This window comes from Caretta caretta, chromosome 10, assembly GCF_965140235.1.
Source record: "Caretta caretta isolate rCarCar2 chromosome 10, rCarCar1.hap1, whole genome shotgun sequence".
Lineage (NCBI taxonomy): Eukaryota > Metazoa > Chordata > Testudines > Cheloniidae > Caretta > Caretta caretta.
This window is the reverse complement of record NC_134215.1, coordinates 32132206-32151989: the sequence shown is the minus strand read 5'-3', so window position 1 is coordinate 32151989 and position 19784 is coordinate 32132206. Positions and strand designations below refer to the sequence as shown.

The window sequence follows — 19784 nt, the reverse complement described above, 5'->3', positions numbered from 1 at the left end:
AAACAACCCCGCACTCTGGTAACGTCGCCGCCACAAGCCACTTCAAAAATTAAATACAAAGAGCTTCTCCCCTTATTCCTTGTAACCTCATCAGGCTCCAGTGAGAAAAGCCCCATCACTGTCTTCCCATTTGCTATGCTACAGGGACAGTTACCCCTACAGCAGCTGCAAACTCCCTGTTTCTAATAAGGAACTGCCTCCAAGTCCAACCCTTTTCTCCCACCTCCAACCCTAGGCCCTGAGTAAGAAGGGACCAGGAAAGTGAAGGTCACATCATCAGAGGCCCCAGTTTGTACCGTTACTCTCCAACAGCAAACATCCCTCTGGTGCACCTCTGTGGTTTGCCAGATGGAAGCCCTTGTCTACAGGGCTGGATTAAGGCACAAAAGGCCAGTACCTAGGGCTTTAGCTCCTGGAGTCATGTGATTACATCAAGAAAAGGAGGACTTGTGGCACCTTAGAGACTAACACGTTTATTTGAGCACAAGCTTTCGTGAGCTACAGCTCACTTCATCGGATGCATTCAATGGAAAATACAGTGGGGAGATTTATTTTCCACTGAATGCATCTGATGAAGTGAGCTGTAGCTCACGAAAGCTTATGCTCAAATAAATGTGTTAGTCTCTAAGGTGCCACAAATCCTCCTTTTTGCGAATACATACTAACACGGCTGCTACTTTGAAACCTGTGATTACATCAGACTCTCAGATGTCATAAACACAAAAAGTTAACTTCTAGCCCTCCTAGTTCAGTAGAACAGTTTGTAAACAGGACGCAAGCGTAACTGATGTGGTGTTACCTGCCTGACTCTGCTGAGAGCCTGACCTAGTAACTCTGAGGAGGAACTGCTCCATACACCATATTATCTCTAAGACCCACTGCTCTGAGCGGCTTGGCCCACCCACCTCAGGTGCTGGGACAAGAACAGGGGCATCCCTGCTGCCACCTCTGCTGCTCCCAAAGGGAAGGGGAACCTGCTGCTGCTTCTAGGCATGGAGAAGTGGGCCCCATGCTGCTGCCTCTCTGGGGGCAGAATTGGGGGAACCCTGTCACTGCAAGTAGGGAGACAGGGCCTGATGTGGTGCCATTCCTAAAGGCCCAGATTCCCTTCATCCAGCCCAGCCCTTCTGGGGGACCTGACTAGAGTATCCACCTTTGCTGGATGGAAATAAGGGAAAACTATGTGAAAAATAAGGAACACCACTTTATTTTAAGGGACATTTTAAGAAAACACCATTTCCCTGAGCATATGTATTTTTCTCTCGTGCACATTTCTACTGCCCTCAAGAATACCATGCAATTAGTGTAAGCTTCAATGTGTAAAATGGTACTTATCGGTTTTAATACATTTCAGTACATGTTAAAATAAAGGAGAAGTGGTCCTCCTAGACCTGAGGAAGTCAGTTGGGTTGAGACTCAGCTGTCGGGCTTCACAAATGAGAGAGAAAGAGGCTGGGGGTTTGGATGGAGTGGATAGGGGAAGAGATCCTTATCCCCATAGCAGAGCCAGTTCTATGGCCCCAGTGGACAGCCTAGCTCCTGATTCCATCAGCTCTAACCCCAGCCACACTAGTTTTTCCTTTTCTCCCCCCTTTTATTTTTATGATAGTTTAGATTGTAGGAACAATCATAAAACTCACAAAAACCCAAACTCAACACAACTTGGAATGGGGGTGCCAGCTACCCACTGAGGCTTGGAGAGCTGGAATCTGCCAGGGAGATGGGAACCAGTTGGTGACAGGGGCCCGGCTGTCATCCAAGAGCACCACTACTCAGCCCTGCCCTGCTGCCAATCTGTGTTATCCATGCCCCCCTTAAGGAGTGTTGCTGTGCCCATAGACAGGAGGGGAAGCTGGCCTGGGAGGCACCAGACCCCTGCAGGAACTAGCACACACAATCACCATTGATGCCTATAAAGCGATATTAATAAGCAAAATCAATTGTTCAGCCCTTTTGGGACCCAACGCTAGATACACCCCTCTCTCCATAATGACCACAACAAAGGTAGGGCCAGACATGCTGCATGCCTTCCCTCCACCACCACCACCACCTGCCTTATCAAGCTGCTGCTCCCAAGTGGGTCAAAATTCTCATACAGCACCTTAACACTCAGAGCCCCAATGCAGTACACTGCTCAACACGCTGGGAACACAGGTGGAAATGAAGCAATCAGTAGCTGTGACTGGCCCAGAAAGCAGGTGGGTTCTGTTCCCCTACTGAAAGGGGTATAAGTGACTCGACTGAAATGCTGGCTTGTTGGGTGACTCAAATTCCAAGGGTGAGGGGGGTAAAATAGTCTGTCCTTTTTCTCCCATTTATTCTGAACAGAGTAACCCAAACCAGGAATAAACCCTTGGAAAGGTTCTGGTCAGAACAATGCCCAGGAAAGGCTCACGCTTCAGAGACTTCTCTGTCTGCAGAGCTGAATCTGGGAAAGGATGTCTTAGTTTGAAACTGAAATACTGGTGTGGTTCAGTAGGCAACAGGATTTAATGCCATGTATTTGCTTGAAAAATATTCCAAGCCTTACATGTGTGTCAGTGGATGAAGGGGTGTAGATACTTGCTTTAGGAGTCGCTCTTTTCAAGTCAACCAGCTAGAACTGGTTGAAAAAACATGATTGGTATTGTCTCTGATTTCCCTACTCAGTTGAAATAAATTCTGTAGCCAGAGTCAACATGTGAGCTCACCAAGAGGTGGCGCTATAGGGAGTACAATGTGAAAAAACAACCTGAACTATAACTCTGAGAAAGGCATGATGGGAACCAGGTCCTAGCTAGATATAGACTGTTTTTTAAAAACTATTGGTTAAATATATGTTACCACAGCTAAATTTGTAATGTTTCCAGGCTCAGGAAGAGTTCTGCACCACATTCTGCAAAAGTACAGAATGTGCCCATCACTCATTCGTGGGGGCTGAGGGTATTAGGTAAAGTCTCTGTTGGTTACCATGTGCTCATGGCTGAATTAGGGTTGCCAGGCATCAGGTTTTCAGCTGGAACACCTGGTTGTAAAGGGACCCTGGTAGCTCCGGGCAGCACTGCCAACCAGGTCGTTAAAAGTCCGATCGGCAGCACAGTGGGGGGTCAAGGCTAAGGCAGGCTCCCTGTCTGCCCTAGGTGCGCATGCCTCCTGGAAGTGGCCGCAAGGTCCCTGAAGCCCCTGGGCCCATGGGCAGCCAGAGAGGCTCCATGCGCTGCCCTCATGCCCGCAGATGCCGCCCTCACAGCTCCCACTGGTCATGGTTCCCAGCCAATGGGAGCTGTAGGGGCAGAACCTGTGGACATGAGGGCAACATGTGGAGCCTCCCTGGACGCCCATGGGCCGCGGGGATCTGGTGGCTGCTTCCTGGGAGCTGCGGTAAGCACCGCTGGGATTCTGAACCTTGATCCCCCTCCCACATCCCAACCCCGTGCCCCAGCCTGATGAAAGTGAGAGAGGGTGGGGGAGAGTGAGCATGGAGGGAGGGGGGATAGAGCAAGTGAGGGCAGGGCTTTGGAGAAGGGATGGGGCCTCGGGAAGGGGCAGGGCAGGTGTGTTTGGTTTTGTGCCTTTAGAAAGTTGGCAACCCTAGGGTGAATAAAGCTTTTCCTGTTTAAAATGTGACTCTTCTCTGAAAAGTGACTATACAAAAGTCACATTCTGACTCCGCAAACCAGCTGTCTGGGCACATTCCAGTGCTGCCAAACCCAAAAGTTCAAAAATCCTGTGATAGCGCCCCCAAAATCATGAGTGGCTTAGAAACAGAGAGATTTGATGTGTAGGGTCTGTTTTCTGATGTTTGAATTCCCCAGAGGAATCGCCCCTTTTGTGTGTATGCACATGTGTGTGCCTGGGAGTGCACATGTATAGGTATATGTAGGCATAAGTGTGCATGCATGAGTGTGTGTGTGTGTGCGCGTGTGCGCACAGGCACATTTCAGGAAACGTAATCTGAAATACAAGAACTACACACAGAACTGGCAGGCCCCTCATCCAGCATTTCTCACTGGCAGGAAGGGCCCTTCTTGAGCAGACACCCTACACCTTTCCCTGCTCTCTTCCAGAGACTTGCAGGAGCTCTTTCCCCCAAGTACTGCCCCCCACTTCCTCTCTACCCAGAGAAGTTTCCCTTTCTACAGCTTGCTCCCCACCAGGCCACTGGCCCTGTTCACCTCTCCCTTCTGCCCCCCATCCCAAGCCTTGCAGTTATTGCCTTCCCACCAATGGGCTCAGTTCCCTTTCCAGCACTCTCCCTCCTAATGGACAGCATTTCTGGTCCCTGCCCAGCTCCCTCACAGGACAGTGCCCCTGCTTCCTCTGCTGCCTCTCCTTTTAGGAGATGAAGAGATGCAAAAGGATGGAGTGCATAAATGTGGTGTTTAGGGCAACTGCCTGTGTGCCATTCAGTATAAATTACATAATTAGATAATTTGCATGTAACAATGGTGAAAAAAAATAGAAAAACTGATATGGGATTAAATTGATAAAGAATTACAGGATACGAATAGAATTAATGCCCATCAACATGGCTTTATCAAAACTAGGTCTTGTCTAACAATTCTGATTTCATTCTTTGACAAGCTATTACAAGTTTGGATGATAAAGGTAACTACATCGATGCAAATAACTTAGACTTTTGTAAGGCATTTGACTTAGCACCACATGGCATTCTGATTTAAAAAGTATATAGTATCAGTATGCACATGTTAAACAGATTAAGAACTGGCAGCTAACTGACAGAGCTCAAAAAGTGGTTGTGAAAGGGGTCAGCATGCAATGTGGGTGTTGATAGTGGGGTTTGACAGGGGTCAGTACTAGACCTGATGCTGTTCCACTTTTCATCTATGATCTGGAAATAAATACGAAATCACTGCTGATCAAGTTTGCAGATGACATAAAGATTGGCAGTGTGGAAAATAATGAGGAGGATCTGGAGGGATTTGGTTCACATTTTAAAATGCGGTTGAAAAATTGCAGGAGAGCTGGAGAAAATGCCTTACAGTGAAAGCTTGTCAAAAAGAAGATTGAAAGGGGACTTGATTACAGTGTATAAGAACCTTTGTGGGGAGATAGGATAGGGTGTGTACACCACAAAAGCCCTGAAGGGGTTTATGTGGGCCTGAGAGGCCAATTAACATACCTGGCAGCACCTGCAAGAGAGAGAAAGCCAGGCTGAATCCATATTGAAGCCCAGCTGGGGAGGGGGTGGGTAGTGATTATAAAGCCTGGAAGTTTGTAACAGAAAGGGGCTGGGCTAATGTCAGACCTCCAAGTGAAGTCACTCTGGAAACTGAAGAAGAGTCTATTGGAGAGGAGGAGAAACAAATAATAAAAGAGTAGAAGCAGATGACAATATTGGCAAAAAAGCAAAGCTGAGAAAGGAAATAAACCAAAGTGTTATAACTGTAAGATCCCTAGCCAAGCCAAAGAAATAAAAGACAGCGATGTTAACCCCGTGAAAGTAGCTGACTGGATTGGAAAAAAGCAAAGAGAATACAGTAAAAGCCAGTAGGTTGCACCATGCGGTTCTTTTAGTTGAATATAAAAATAAAAAGAGAAAGCTGATAAACTGCTAACAATGAAAATACTAGGGAAAGTTAAAATAAGTTGCCAGCTACCAAAGTATTTGACTGAAACAAAGGGGGTAGTCGATGGACTGCCATTAGAACTGCCCAATGATGAGAGAACAAAAAGCATAGGAGAAGATAAATTGTTAGTAAATCGGTGACTACAGTAATTAGTAAATGAGGAAGAGAAAGCAAGCCACCAACAGCAGAGCTGATTACATGTAAGGGAGGGATGCTGAGAAAGTTACACTATCTCCCCCTGCCCCCACTCAGGTGTTGTAAGTGCCAATGATATGGGCATGTAGCAGCCGTTTGTAAAGGGAAAACAAGATGCTGTAACTGTGTGGGAGAGCATTCCTGTGAACATTTCATAGAAAAGGATAGAGTTCAAATATAGTAACTGCAGTAGTCATCATGCACGGGTGTATTGCAACAGGGCAAGATAAAGAATATTAATAACATATCTTATGCTACAGCTGTAAGGAGACTCTAAAAGCATCAGGTGGAGAAGGAAGAGAAAATCAGCACAGAAAAAAGAGGAACTTTGGATAGAGCCTCACCCTATAAAAATACGATAAATACCGCAAAAGGATGATCTACTAGTCGTAAAATAAAAAAGTTTATCACATTTATGATAGAAGTGATAAATTGCACATCACAAATGGGGGAAAAAAATCAGCAAACATGCAAATTATAGCGATGGGAGCCAAAAAATACCTGTATGTTCGCAATCTGGCAATGGACTGTATTCATATGGTTTTCAGTGAGGTTAATGGTAAAATATGACTAGTGTGGGAATCTGAATCTTTTGTTGGAGTGCACAGAGTTTGATAGCACGTGGTCAAGAACTAAAAGCAAATATCCTGGAAATGAAAACTAAACCAAATGTCATATGTATCCAGGAAACATGGGTGTTTGAAAAGCAAGCTTTTCAAATTCCAGGGAATATCGCCTTTAGGCGAACCAAAAACCAGGAAGAGGTTTGTAGTTTCGCAAGGGAAAGATTAAACTACATAGCCACAGAGCAGAGCTCTCCAACCTTTTTAGGCCCAAGATCACTTTTTGAATTTAAGGGCAACCCAGGATCTACCCCCTTCCCCGAGGCCCTGCCCTGCTCACTCCATCCCCCCCTCCGTTGCTCGCTCTCCCCACCCTCACTGGGCTGGAGCAGGGGGTTGGGGTTGGGGAGGGGTGCAGGCTCTGGGCTGGGGCCTAGAGGTTTGCAGTATAGGAGGGGGTTCCGGACTGAGTCTGGGGCAGGGGGTTGGGGTGCAGGAGGGGGGTGAAGGGTGCAAGCTCTGGGAGGGAGTTTGGTTGCAGGAAGGGGCTCCGGGCTGGGGCAGAGTGTTGGGGTGCAGAAGGGGATATGGGGTGCTGGCTCCGGGAAGGGGGTTGGGGTGAGGGCTCCCACCAGGCAGCACTCACTTCAGGTGGCTCCCGGTCAGTGGCGCAGCGGGGCTAAGACAGGCTCCCTGCCTGCCCTGGGCCCACACCACTTCTGGAGGGGGCCAACATGACCCTGTAATTCCCTGGGGGTGGGGGGCACATGGCTCTGCACACTGTCCCTGTCTGAAGACACCGCTCCCGCAGCTCCCATTAGCCACAGTTCCCCGTTCCTGGCCAATAGGAGCTGGAGGAGCGGTGCTTGCAGGCAGGAGCAGCTCACAGGGAGTCCTGCCCTTCCTCCAGGCCATGGGGGGCATGCTGGGAGCTTTCTGGAGCAGCGTGGGACCAGGGCAGGCAGGGAGTCTGTCTTAGCAGCAGCCCCGCTGCACCACCGGAGATCGCAATCGACTGGGAGAGTCTCCTGGATTGACCAGTCGACCACGATCGTTGGTGACCACTGCAATAGAGAATGAAGAAGCAAACCTAGCATATAATGCTGTTGAGATCCCAATGCAGACATCATATTTTCTTTAAGGATTAATAATATCTATAACCTATGTGGGAAATTAGAAAGTTCAGAGCTACAAGAAATCGTGCAGAATGCTAAAAGATCTTATATTATATGTGATATAGTAATAATAATAATCATTGTGGTAGGAAGAGAGCTTGAGACATAAGCTTTTCTATTAGAGGCCTTGTATGAGGCAAGACCTGCTCACAGAATCTGGCAAGAACACGGCTGATATTGCAGCAATACATATTCCTAAGTAGCATTAGTCATGGAGCACTCGCACACACATCCGCATATCAAGTGGTAACAGATCATCCAGATACCAAGAATGTTACAAAAACATTCCCCAAGAATAACAGGAACACACTGACCCCTCCTAAAAGATAAGGTCAGGATGAAAGTACTTAATAGATTTGTTTTGATTGAACCAACATGTACAAGGTGATAAGTGATAACTAGCTACATCGGGGGCAGTAACTTTGTTTGTATCAGGGTATAAAGATTTATCTCAGAGGGAGTATCTTTGTCTAGCCTAGGGAGGAACAGAAAGTCCCACTGTTCACTGAGCTGGTCCATTGTTACAGGCATACATGTATTAGTGGTCCGGTAGAGTCTGCGGGATACTAGTACCGTGCTTCGTCAACAATAAACCTGGCCGGGTGCCTTCATCCCTTAACAGATTTTGCAGTCATTGGGCGGTTCGCTCAAGGTCTGCCATGCCAGCTGTCTGTGCAGGGCTGCGGCGGCACACAGAGGGAACACACACGCACAGACAAACATCTATTAACATCTAACCACAATAATAATAAATGATGGGGCAATAAGGCAACTGATAACAATGGCACATGCTTAGAGAAGTTCACTGATGAAAACAATCTAGTGGTTTTAAACAATGGCATGTCAACTAAATTTAATGCAACTGATGGTAGTTTTTCTTTCTTAGACCTGGGATTTATAACAGCAGACATTGCAAATGGAAAATACTAAAAATCTAAAGATAAGGCAATAGCACAAAGATTTACCAAACAAAAAACAAAAACAGTTGGAGAAAGTACTGTGGGTAGATAAAGAAAGATAACCAGACAACAGAAATATACAGGCAAATTAGAAAAAAAGGAATGGAATTCAGACTAAGAATAGTCACATCCTAGTTCTTATTGGCACCAATAAAATTCTTAGAAGTTCTGATAACAAGAAAGCAGAAGTTTTAACAGAAACTTTCCGAAAGGTGAGTAATGATGAAAATCAAAGTGCAGGTTTTTGCTAGAGTAAAAGACAATTCATTGAAGGGAGTCATGAACTATTATTTAGGGGAGGTAAAGATACTGTCCTGAATGAATGGATTTTTATGTGAGAATTTGAGATGAGCTATTGACATCAGCCAGAATACATCCCCAGCTAAAATAATATATACACAATAATGTTTAAATCTCTCTCTGAAGGCAGTTTGAAGCTTCTCTTGTAATTATATAATACTATATGGAAGGGTGGGGGGGAAGAGTGATACTGGTAGGATAGAAACATGCAGAAGTAATTCCAATATGAGCACCAGGCAAACAAGTGGATGCTTATAGACCTATTGCCCTTATGTTCTGTCTGGGTAGAACTGCGGAGAGAATGGTGAATGGAAGATCGGTTGCCCTTGGGAAAAAATGGCATTATAGATAAGATACAAGGTGGTTTTAGGAGAGGAACATGCACTATTGATCACACTGCTAAATTAGAAGATGAAATACATGAGGCACGAAGGTTACAGGATAGCTGTCTTTCTAGATATTGAAAAGGTGTATGACATGCTCTGGAGGGAAGGCTTGTTGTACAAAGTAGGTACACTATGGATAAGGGGGGGGGGGAAATGTATGGGTAGAGACTTTTTGAGTAAAAGGACCATGCAGGTCAGAGCTGGGAAAGTTATATTGACAATATATAATACAGGGAAGTGTTATCAGCCCAACCTTATTTATTTTGATAAATGATCTCCCAAAATGAGTAAGTGCCAGAGGCAGGTGTCACCCTATTCGCAGATGATTGTGCTGTGCGGGTTAGGAACAGGAATACTGAGGTGGCAGAAAAGCGAATCAAACAAAAGTTAGGAGAGACCTTTGATTGGGGCAATGCATGGGGGTTCAAGTTCTCCTTTACAAAAAGGAAAATTACAAAGGAATGTAAACTGTATCTGTATGGAGAATAGATATAGTTCAAAGGTTTAAATTCCTAGGGGTAATATCTGATACTAAATTGCTTTGGAAAGATCATATAAACTATGTTAAAGATAAATGCACAAGTATTAATCTGCATACAAGTCTTGCTAGGACCAATTGGGGGGTGGATAAGAAAATGCTTCTGATAGTACACAGAACCTGAATCAAACTGGTTATTAACTATAGCTGCCACGCCTTTGGGTTAGCATCAAAACTGGAACTTAAAAAAAAATCAGATTTAATAAAAGCCCAGTCACTTTGAATTGCATGTGGTGCATTTATTACAGCACCTATATGCATGCTACAGCTAACTTCTAGTGAAATGCCAGTTACATTACCAATGAAATTACAGGACCTAACTTTCTGGGCCAAAGTTAATGAGAATTGCAATGATGAAAGTACCAAACAAATATATCAGGACTATTGGGAATTTGATAGGTGAACTATAGCACACTATGTTAGAATGTCACATACCATTCAAGTTCAAGTGTGGAGGCAGTAGCTGAAAGACAAGGAAAAAGTAAATGACGTCAAAACTCTTGGTTATGGGATAATTAGTTGTACATGGAAAGTTACATATCCAAATGAGGATTTAGATTCATTTTATAAACTTAAGGGTAAAAAAAAAGAGACAGTAGGTATTAAAAGTGAAGTGTATATAGATGAAAAGTCGAGTTGTTTTTGTCAAATATATACAAATGGGTCCTAAAGAGAAATGACAGACAAAGCAGTTGAAAATGCTGTAAGAAATGAAAAGATTGACACAGAAATACTCTTGAGTAATCAGGAATTCAAAAGTGTAATACATAAAATTTTAAAAGAGGAATATCAAAAAATATTGGATTAATGAAAAAAAGAAAGACATTTTTTTGAATTGTGCCCCAGAGTTGAGGATTATGACATACTTCAGCGGATGGATAGGAAAAGTGAAGCAATTTTATTTAGAGTATTAACTGGCCATGTTAACACATGTTAATAGTGAGGGGATTATGCACTGGAACAAGCTACCAAGGGAGGTGGCGAATTCTCGGTCTCTGGATGGCTTCAGATCAAGACTGGATGACTTTCTGGAAGAGGCTTTGGCCCAACACAAGTCATTGGGCTCTAGGCAGGGGTAAGCGTGCGAGGTTCTCTGGCCTGCACTATCCGGAAGGCCAGGCTAGATGATCTGATGGTCACATCTGGCCCTAAGCTCTATGAATTTATTATGTACAATTCTGGTTTAAGGTCACCACACTCAGCCCAAAGCAGTGGTAGGGGCAGGGCATGGAGCTACATGGACCTTGGCTGTGGTGGCTGGGGAAAGCCGGTGTCTGATGGGGTAGCTGAGAAGGGAGATGCTTGGATGGCTGGCAGCGATGGGGTGGGTGTTCATCAGCTGACTGCGGCAGATGTGCTTGTTTGCATGCACTGAGGGACAGTAAGGGCAGGGGTGAAAGTAAGCCGGTACGGGCCGGTTCGGTGTACCACTAAAAAGTGGCCGCTGGTACCGGCCCGTACTCAGCTGACGTTAAAGTGCGGCCGCAGCAGCACTTTAAGGACCCTGCTTAAAGCACCGCTGTGGCAGCCCTTTAACACTGTTGCCCCTTTTGCTCCCCCCCCCCCGGGCCACTGACTGGGGGGGGCGGGGGGGCAAAAGGAGCAGCTGCCCCGGGACCGCGATTTAAAAGGGTCCAGGGCTCCAGCCACCGCTACCACAGCAGTGGCCAAAGCCCCGGGCCTTTTAAATTGCTGCTGGAGCCCCGGGCAACACTGGCCAGGCAGCGCGGCTGGGCTGGCTGGGGGATGCTGACCCTCAGCCCCGCCCCTTCCGCCCGAGGCGCCAGCCCCCGTACCAGTAAGCGTTGAAGGTTAATGTCACCCCAGGTAAGGGGTGCTGGGCACAGAGATTGCAGCTGGAATGGGGGGAGGGGCTGCTGGAGGGACCGGGTGGTGGCTGGGGCCTGGGTTGGTGCTAATGTTGGGGTGTGTGGAGCAGCAGCTGCTTTAGTGCGGGTTTGGGTGTTGAGGGAGGCAGCACGGGGGTAGTGGCTGAGAGGGGCATCTTTGCTTGGGGCAATTGGTTGTAACTGGCTGTAGATGGGAGGGCAGAGAGCCTGGCACTAAATTGGGCCTCTCCCCTTGCCCTGTCCCCACTGCCACCCCTTGCCCTGCGGGTCCTTCCTGCCTGGGACCGAGCAGAGGGAGCAGTGAGAGAAGAGGTGAGACAGCAATCCCTGCTGGCCAGCAGGTTCAGCTGCCTGGCCTGCCCACTGCTCAGACAGGTGGTGAGGTTGCAGGTGGGCTTCCACATCGGAGTGCCATGTGAGGTAGATGCTGGGCAGCACAGTGGGCTGGGGGTATGGAGAAGGCACAAGCTCCTGGCTCACACTTTTCTCCTCTCCAGGGCAGGGTTATATGGGGCCATGCAGGTAGCAGCTGGCCATGGAGGCAGCAGCAGAGACATGTCCTGCACAGGCAGCTTGCTGCTGGGGAGCAGCACCAGCAGGAGCCAGCCCTGCAGCAGCCTCTGCGGACAGCATCCGGAACTGCAGGCCAATGCCAATGGCATCCAGTGACTAGAATAGAACTGCAGTGTCCCGCAGGAATCCTGAGCTGCCAGGAGCTGCTCTGGAGATCGCCAGCTGCCAAGAGAGTGCTGCACTATTGTGGGACTCATGACGGTATCATGAGAGTTGCCAGTGGTGAGGCGGAGTTGCTGATATTCACTCAGGAGTAACTCACTACAGTTTCCTACCCACCCTCATCCACTGTGAGAATGGCTTGGTGATGTTTGGGCAGCAACGCCTGTGCAACTGGCAACTGCATGGGGTGGCAGAGGGCATGTTCATAGCTGCCAGCTCCTTACAGCTGAAAGAGTGACATTTTTCATTGGTGACAAGACATCACTAATTCCCCCCCTGCCCCCCCAGGGCTCCCCCAGGCAGTGGGAGCAGAGGCAGGATCTTATTGCTTGAACCCCAGAGAAGCTGGGGGAATAGTGAGGCTATAGTGGTGCATAAGGCCTTTTGTTCACACTTACCATCCAATGTTTGCCACTCTGGTTCCTATAGGGCCCCCCGGCCTGCTTTGTGTTCCCAGTCTCCTTGCTGTTGGCTCCTACACACGGCACCCGGCCTCCCCTGCTCCTAATAAGAAGCCCTGTCTGTGATGTGGGTAGAAAATGCAGTGCTTCCCTTCTGATCACACACTCGCTCCAGGCTGAATCCTCTCCGAAGCCAGGCGCTGCTGTGTGCTGAAACGCACACTTGCAAAGCTTTCTGTGCACTAGAACGCATGCTACAAGATTTGCAGCTGCAGTTTCTTGTTCAGCTAGACCAGCCATATTGTGCTGGGTTTCTCAAAAGCCAAAACAGCTCCCCTCCCCCACAGAATGGCTCCAGCTGCAAACACACCTGCGGACAACATGCTTCTTGGCAAAAACCAGCATGCCCCTTTCTGTGTGCAGTAAAGAAGATGAAAGGGCCAGGGGAATCAATCATTCTCAAACTGCCCAAGGGCCAGAAATTTCTCTGCACTGTATCGATTCCCTTTTTAATGCTTAAACATTACAAGCAAGAGGTTTGCTCATCCCAGGGTATTGGTCTTGCACATTGGAGACTGCATTATTCTGGGGCCATTTGCTGTATCATTGATCTCAGTGTAACCCGTACGCCTCCTGGGTGAGGTGTTCTATCCCCTCTGGTGGCACGGAGACCACTTCGAGATTAATGAGGCTGCTACAGCCTTAACTAAGGGCCATGTGCCTTTTAGCTCATGCAGTAGAGATTCATACACTAAGCTCCAGAGGTCCCAGGTTCGAGCCCACCCGCTGATGACTGGGGTCTGTCAGTGTTACATTAGTACTGGTCACTATTCTCTGGCAGAAATACACCTGACGCCTAACTTAATCCCTTCCTTTAGACCCTTTCCCAGTGAGGACTCCCATGTCTCTTAGGCAAAAGCAACCTCTGCTAATGCAAGCACAAAGGTCTCGGCATCCTGAGCACAACTAAAATATACAAGGGGGAGACTGCACAGCTTGTCAAGAGGTTTCACTTCTGAAAGCAAATAGAGATGTTCAGAGGGGAAATTATGAGCACCAGCCAGTTTGGGGATCTTTGATACATGTTAGCACTGGGCAGCTGTAGTATCAGACCCTAAACAGGCAGCCAATATTAAAGTCACACAGCCTTCTCTTTCTGCACTGGAGGGCAAATTCAATACAAACTCAAGCCAAACACTTCATTGGAGACCGTCTTTGCCTCTTCCTCTTTCAACTTTAAGTGCTATAACCCAGATCAGAGGCAAAGAATAAAACAAAAGTCTCACTGGCTCTTGCTGGAGACAGCTGCCTTTCACAAATCAATACATCTGAGTGGGAGAACCTGCTTTGCAGGATACTTCGGGGGTGTCCCACTTAAAAAGGTAGACCTGTCAATATAAAAATAACCAATTGTAAAAACTGGAGTCTTCCCTCCCTGTCTCATTGATAACTCCTGAAAGGATTCAGACAAAGAACTTTCAAAATCTCATTTCCTGTTCACTCAGAAAGCTGTTCCTTTGCTTTTACCCTTCAGAGGTATAGACAGTAAAGTCAAACTGGTCAGTTTCCCTTTCTGTTTTTAGTCAGTTTCACAATCTAGGTCTCCAGCTCAAGCTCAGTTGTTATATGGCAGGAGGTTACTTACAGAAAAACAAAAACAAAAACCCAGACCATTTGCAGATAAATCTTTAAACCATAGCTATTCTGGTTAGATTTTCTACCCTTTGAAACAAAAGCTAAATTTGCATTCTAAAATCAATGGACTTTTCCTTGATATTTTATTCTTTTCTCCTTGAAGTTTGCAATTAAAATCAGGGTTTCCTAAATGTATATTACAGCACCTGCTTACTAATTCATGTGAATGACATGGAGATCCCTTGTGAATTACTGAATTTTGCAAGTTAGTAAGCTCCTGATCCTGCAAACACTTAGAATGTATGTAACTTTATTCATATGAATAACCCCACTGAGTTAAATGCAGCTAGTCCTGTGAGTAAAATTAAGCATGTGTTTAAGTGTTTGCAGGATTAGGGTATAGATGACAAAATACCACAAGAGAAGGGACGGTGCATCCCAGAATGTACTTTCTTCAGTTAGACACTTGCAGTTTGTTTGAATTACATATAACATTACTCATTACACCCACAGTAAATACTGGGGAATAGTCAGGTTTTAAAGATAATGACATCTTCATGATTAATATAAGATCTCACTTCAGCATGTGCAGAGTGCAGCTTTGTGAAGGAATAGAAAGAGGCCACCGATTTTTTGGATGAATTATAGGGTAGGTCTACACTGCAACCAGAGGTGTGACTGCAGCATATGTAGCTTTGATCTAACTAGCTGCAACAACAATAGAGGGAAACCATGGCAGTGCAGACCATACAAGCCTGCCTGGAACCCTGGGTATATACTCAAGCAGTTAGCCCATGCTGTCAAGGCTTCAGCGCTATTGTTACTCCAGCTAGCTAGATCAGAAGTAGCTTGAGTATGTCTACAACTGCTGCAGTCACACCTCATATTGCGGTGTACTGTGTCGACATATCCTGAGTGTGAGCGGGTCTGGTTTAAGACTAACTAAGGCTTGGATCCAACCTACCAAGGGCCCTACCAAACCCAAGTGCCCCCCCTTTATATGCTAAGCCAACAAAAGTGATTGTATACATTTTCTGCCCAATTCTAATACATGTTAATTTCTGCCTTGGGGTGAAATTCACTCCTACAAAGCTCTATGAGCCACTCAAGGCCCACTTAAGGCTTATTTTTAGGATTTAAGTGGGACATAAGTGGTGTGTGGGCATTGTGCTGTCAGTTTCACCTGTGGTGAATACTAATGATCAGCCAACAAGCATTTCACATCACTGTCCTAGTTTAACTTGCCTTAAGATTGCATCCAAGCGTCCTGACCCTGTGCACATAGTGAACACATGCAAAGCCTATGTGTGTCAGGAGATTACTGTAGCTAGATTATAAAACTGTATGCAAACATCTGCCTGAGTTTGAACATGAATTTTCTTGGCAAGTGTTTGTATCCCTTCCAGGTTTGCTTTCCAGATCCATCCAGCCACTCAAGCCTCACTGGCACAAAGACTCCAAAGACGTAAATGAAGCTTGAGGGCTGACATATACTGCAAGTGAGTCTTGATGCATACATTTGATTGTAATACTAGCAATTCATGCTGTGCTGGGTAGTTGCACAAATCATGCAGTCGGGGAAGAGCGAAAATACCAGCTTTCTCTGGATCCAAACTTTGTGGGTTCATGGACCTCCCCTCAGCCCAAGCCCTGGTCTGTGGATCCTGTTTTAACTGCTCCCTGAGTATGAGGATTAATGAAGTGTGGGTTAATGAGGTACTGTTCTAGGATTAGATTGATAGCGGAATATAAAAACAGGTTTATGACAGAAATGCCCATTTACTCTTAATTACAGAGATGCTACATTTGACTATACAAATGAATGTAATGTGACATTGCAGGCTCTGGAACTTTCATTCTGATGTGCATCGCAGCGTCACTAGATGGTGCTGTGGAGTAGTTTTGCTCAGATGCAACCTTTGGTAATAGTTTAAAGGGAACTTTCAGGTCAAATTTGGTCCCAAATGTAGGTTTTATAAATAATAATAAAAAAAATTAAAAAACCTGTCAGACTTTCATGCTATTGTAAAAGAAGTCTAATTGTAACAGCTATTTTAAACGAACATTGCCTGGCAGCATCTGCAACCCAGTATTGCTGCACTGTGCTAGCTCATAAGAATGTGAAGTTGACTAGAAACTGACTAAAAACCGTGAAACTGACCTGTCAATTTTCATTTTCCAAGCCTAAAGAAATGAGCCCTGAACTTTGCACATTTCAGCTACAAAACTGTAGTGCCTTGGGGTTGGGTGATGCTTTTATTGCTTGTACATTAAAAAAAAAAATAAATGGCGGGGGGGGGGAGAAGAGAAGAGATTGAATCTAATGACTCAGTTCAGATATCCTGAGAGTATAAAGCCAGAAGGGACCATTAGATCATCTAGTCTGACCTCCTGTATACCACAGGGCCCTTGCATTTCACCCAGTTATGCCTACTATTGTATTGACTCCAACTGTAATAAATGAAAGGGGGTGTGGCGAGCTCCCTTTTATGGACACCCAGCCAGCCAGCTAGCTAGCTATAAAATCCTCTTAGTAAGCTGTTCTCTACTTGCTTTAGCTGTAAAGGGTTAAAAAGTCCATAGGTAAAAGGAAGGGAGTGGGCACCTGCCAAAAGAGCCAATGGGAAGGCTAGAACTTTTTTAAAATTGTGAAAGAACTTCCCCTTTGTCTGTCTGTGTTCTCCTAGAGAGCAGAGACAGGGCTGTAAGAGCTTGGGCCAGGTATGAAAAATCATCAGATCATACCTAGAAACTACTCATTTTAAACCCCAGATATGTAAGTAGATCAGGAAGTGTCTAGGAAAACGCAATTAGGTTTCTCTCTTTTATTTCTTTATGGCGTGTAGACTCCTCTGTGCTAATCCCAAATGCTTTTGTTTTGCTTGTAACCTTTAAGCTGGACCTCAAGAAGGTTATTCTTGATGCTTAATTTTTGTAAGTGAGTTTTTTAAATCTAGCACTAGCCTGAGAGTTCAAATGTATTTCTTTCCTTTTTTAAGAACAGGATTGGATTTTGTGTCATAAGAGATTTGTGCACGTTGTTTAATTAGCTGGTGGCAACAGATGATTTCCTTTGTTTTCTTTCTCAGCTCTTCCCCGGAGGGATGGTGGTGAAAGGGCTTGCAAGTACCCCACAGGAAGGAATTCCGAAGTGCGCCTTCCTGGGTTCTCAAAGGGGTTTTTGCACTTGGGTGGTAGCAGCATCTACCCATCCAAGGTCAGAGAAAAGCTGTAACCCTGGGAGTTTAATACAGGCCAGGCCTACAGAACTGGGGGCTCGAGTGGCCAGTATTAATTTTTAGAATCCCTGCGGGCCCCCACCTTCTGCACTTGAAGTGCCGGAGTGGGGAAATCAGCCTTGATACCAATAACTCGTGTTTATCTAAAGCATATTTTCCAGAAATGCATCTGGTCTTGATGTGATCGTGTAATGGAAAATTCACTGCTTCCCCTGGTAGATTGTTCTTGGGATTAATCACTTGCACCATGTAAAAATTGTGCCTAATTTCTAACTTGAATTTATTTGGCTTTGTCTTCCAGCCATTGGTTCTTGTTCTGCCTTTCTCCACTAGACTGAGGAGCCCTTTTGTACCTGGTATTTTCTCCCAATGAAGGTACTTATCACTTTAATCAAGTCACTTCTCAATCTCTGGTTTGATAAACTCAACAGATCACTCAAGAGCCAGGGTTGTTCAATAAGCAGACTGCGGGCCAAAGCTGGACTGCCAGATGCTTTTGAACAGACCTTGAAATCTTTTTATTATCATCATCATTATGTTTTATGTTATTTCCTCTGGAGTCTGGACCTTGACTACTCCTAAACCAAGAAATGTGGACCTTGACAAAGAATAATTAGTTACCCCTGCTCTAGGACATTTTCGCCAGTTCTTGAATCATTTTTTGTGGCTCTTTTCTGCATGTCTCCCATTTTTCAACATTCTTTTTAAAAGGTTGATGTCAGAACTGGATACACTATTCCAGTATTGGTCTCAGAATGCTGTATACAGAGGTAAAAATCACCTCCTTACTCCCCGCTTTAGCCATCCAAGGATCGTATTAACCCTTTTCACCACAGCATCGCACTGGGAGCTCATGTTCAGTTGCTTGTCCCTGCTGAGCTCTAAATCCTTTTCAGAGTCAATGCTTCCAGGATGCAGACCCCAATTCTGTAGGCCTGGCCTGGCTTCTTTGCTCCTGAATGTATAACTTTGCATTTGTTGGTATTAAAACATGGTTTTGTTTGAATGGGCCCAGGTAACCAATTGATCCCAATTGCTCTCTCTGACTGCCTTGTCCTCCCATCATTATATTTATCATTCTGCCAGTCTTCATGCCATCTGTAAATTTTATATTTACTTCCAGATCATGAATAAAAGTTTTGAATGGCATAGGGTCTACTACTGATCCCTGCAGAACCCCACTAAAAACATCTCCATTCCATGACGATTCCCACTGATAACTAGTTTGAGATCATTGTTAGCCAGTTTAGCCATTTAATATGCACTTTACGGATACTGTACAGTGCTAAATTATTCAGAATGTTGTGCTCTGCTAAGTCAAATGCCTCACCAAAAAACCACGTCCATTACATCTCTTCAGTTACCTTTCATCAACCAAACTGGTAATCTCAAAGAAGACTTATTTTTCATAAAACCACACTGATTCGCATTAATGATATTACGTTCTTCATTGATTGAATCCCATATGAGCTTTTCCATTATTTTGCCTGAGATTTTTGAGCCTAACTAGCCTATAGTTACCAGGTCATCCTGCTACCTTTCTGAATATTGGCACAGCATTAGCACTCTTCCAGTCTTCTGGAATTTCTCTGGTATTCCAAGATTTATTAAACCTTAACATCAGTGGGCTGGAGATCTCCGTAGCCAACTCTTTTAGGACTCTTGGGTGCAAGTTATCTGGTCCTGCCGATTTAAAAATGTTTAGTCCTAGTAGACGTTGTCTAGCACCCTCCTGTTACTAATGGACTGGAAAGTACATACTCATTCTCATGTGATACATGATCCTGCTTCTTTCTAAATACAGAGCAGAAATATTTATTGTACACGTCCACTTTTTCTGCATCATTAACAATTTTACCATCTCCATTTAGTAATAGGCCTAGGCCACTGCTAGGATTTCTTAGGTTCCTGATATACATTAAAAAACCCTTCTTATTCATAGATTCCAAAGCCAGAAGGGATGACTGTGATAATTTAGTCTGACCTCCTGTACAGCACAGGCTGGAGAACTTCCTCAAAATAATTCTAAGAGCAAATCTTTGGAAAAATATCCAGTCTCGATTTAAAAATTTCAGGTGACAGAGAATCCACCACCACCATTGATAAATTGTTCCAATGATTAATTACTCTCACTGTTAAAAAAACATGTACGCTTTATTTCCAGTCTGAATTTGTCTGTCTTCAACTTCCAGCCATTGGATCATCTCTGCTAGATAAAGGAGTCTATTACATATTTGT

General features: G+C 45.2%; 1 protein-coding gene across 1 annotated transcript in view; it reads right to left on the bottom strand.

The window, feature by feature from the left end:
* AXIN1 (axin 1) overlaps positions 1-19784 on the bottom strand; it is a 225096-nt gene that overhangs the window by 172511 nt on the left and 32801 nt on the right. The window lies entirely within an intron of this gene.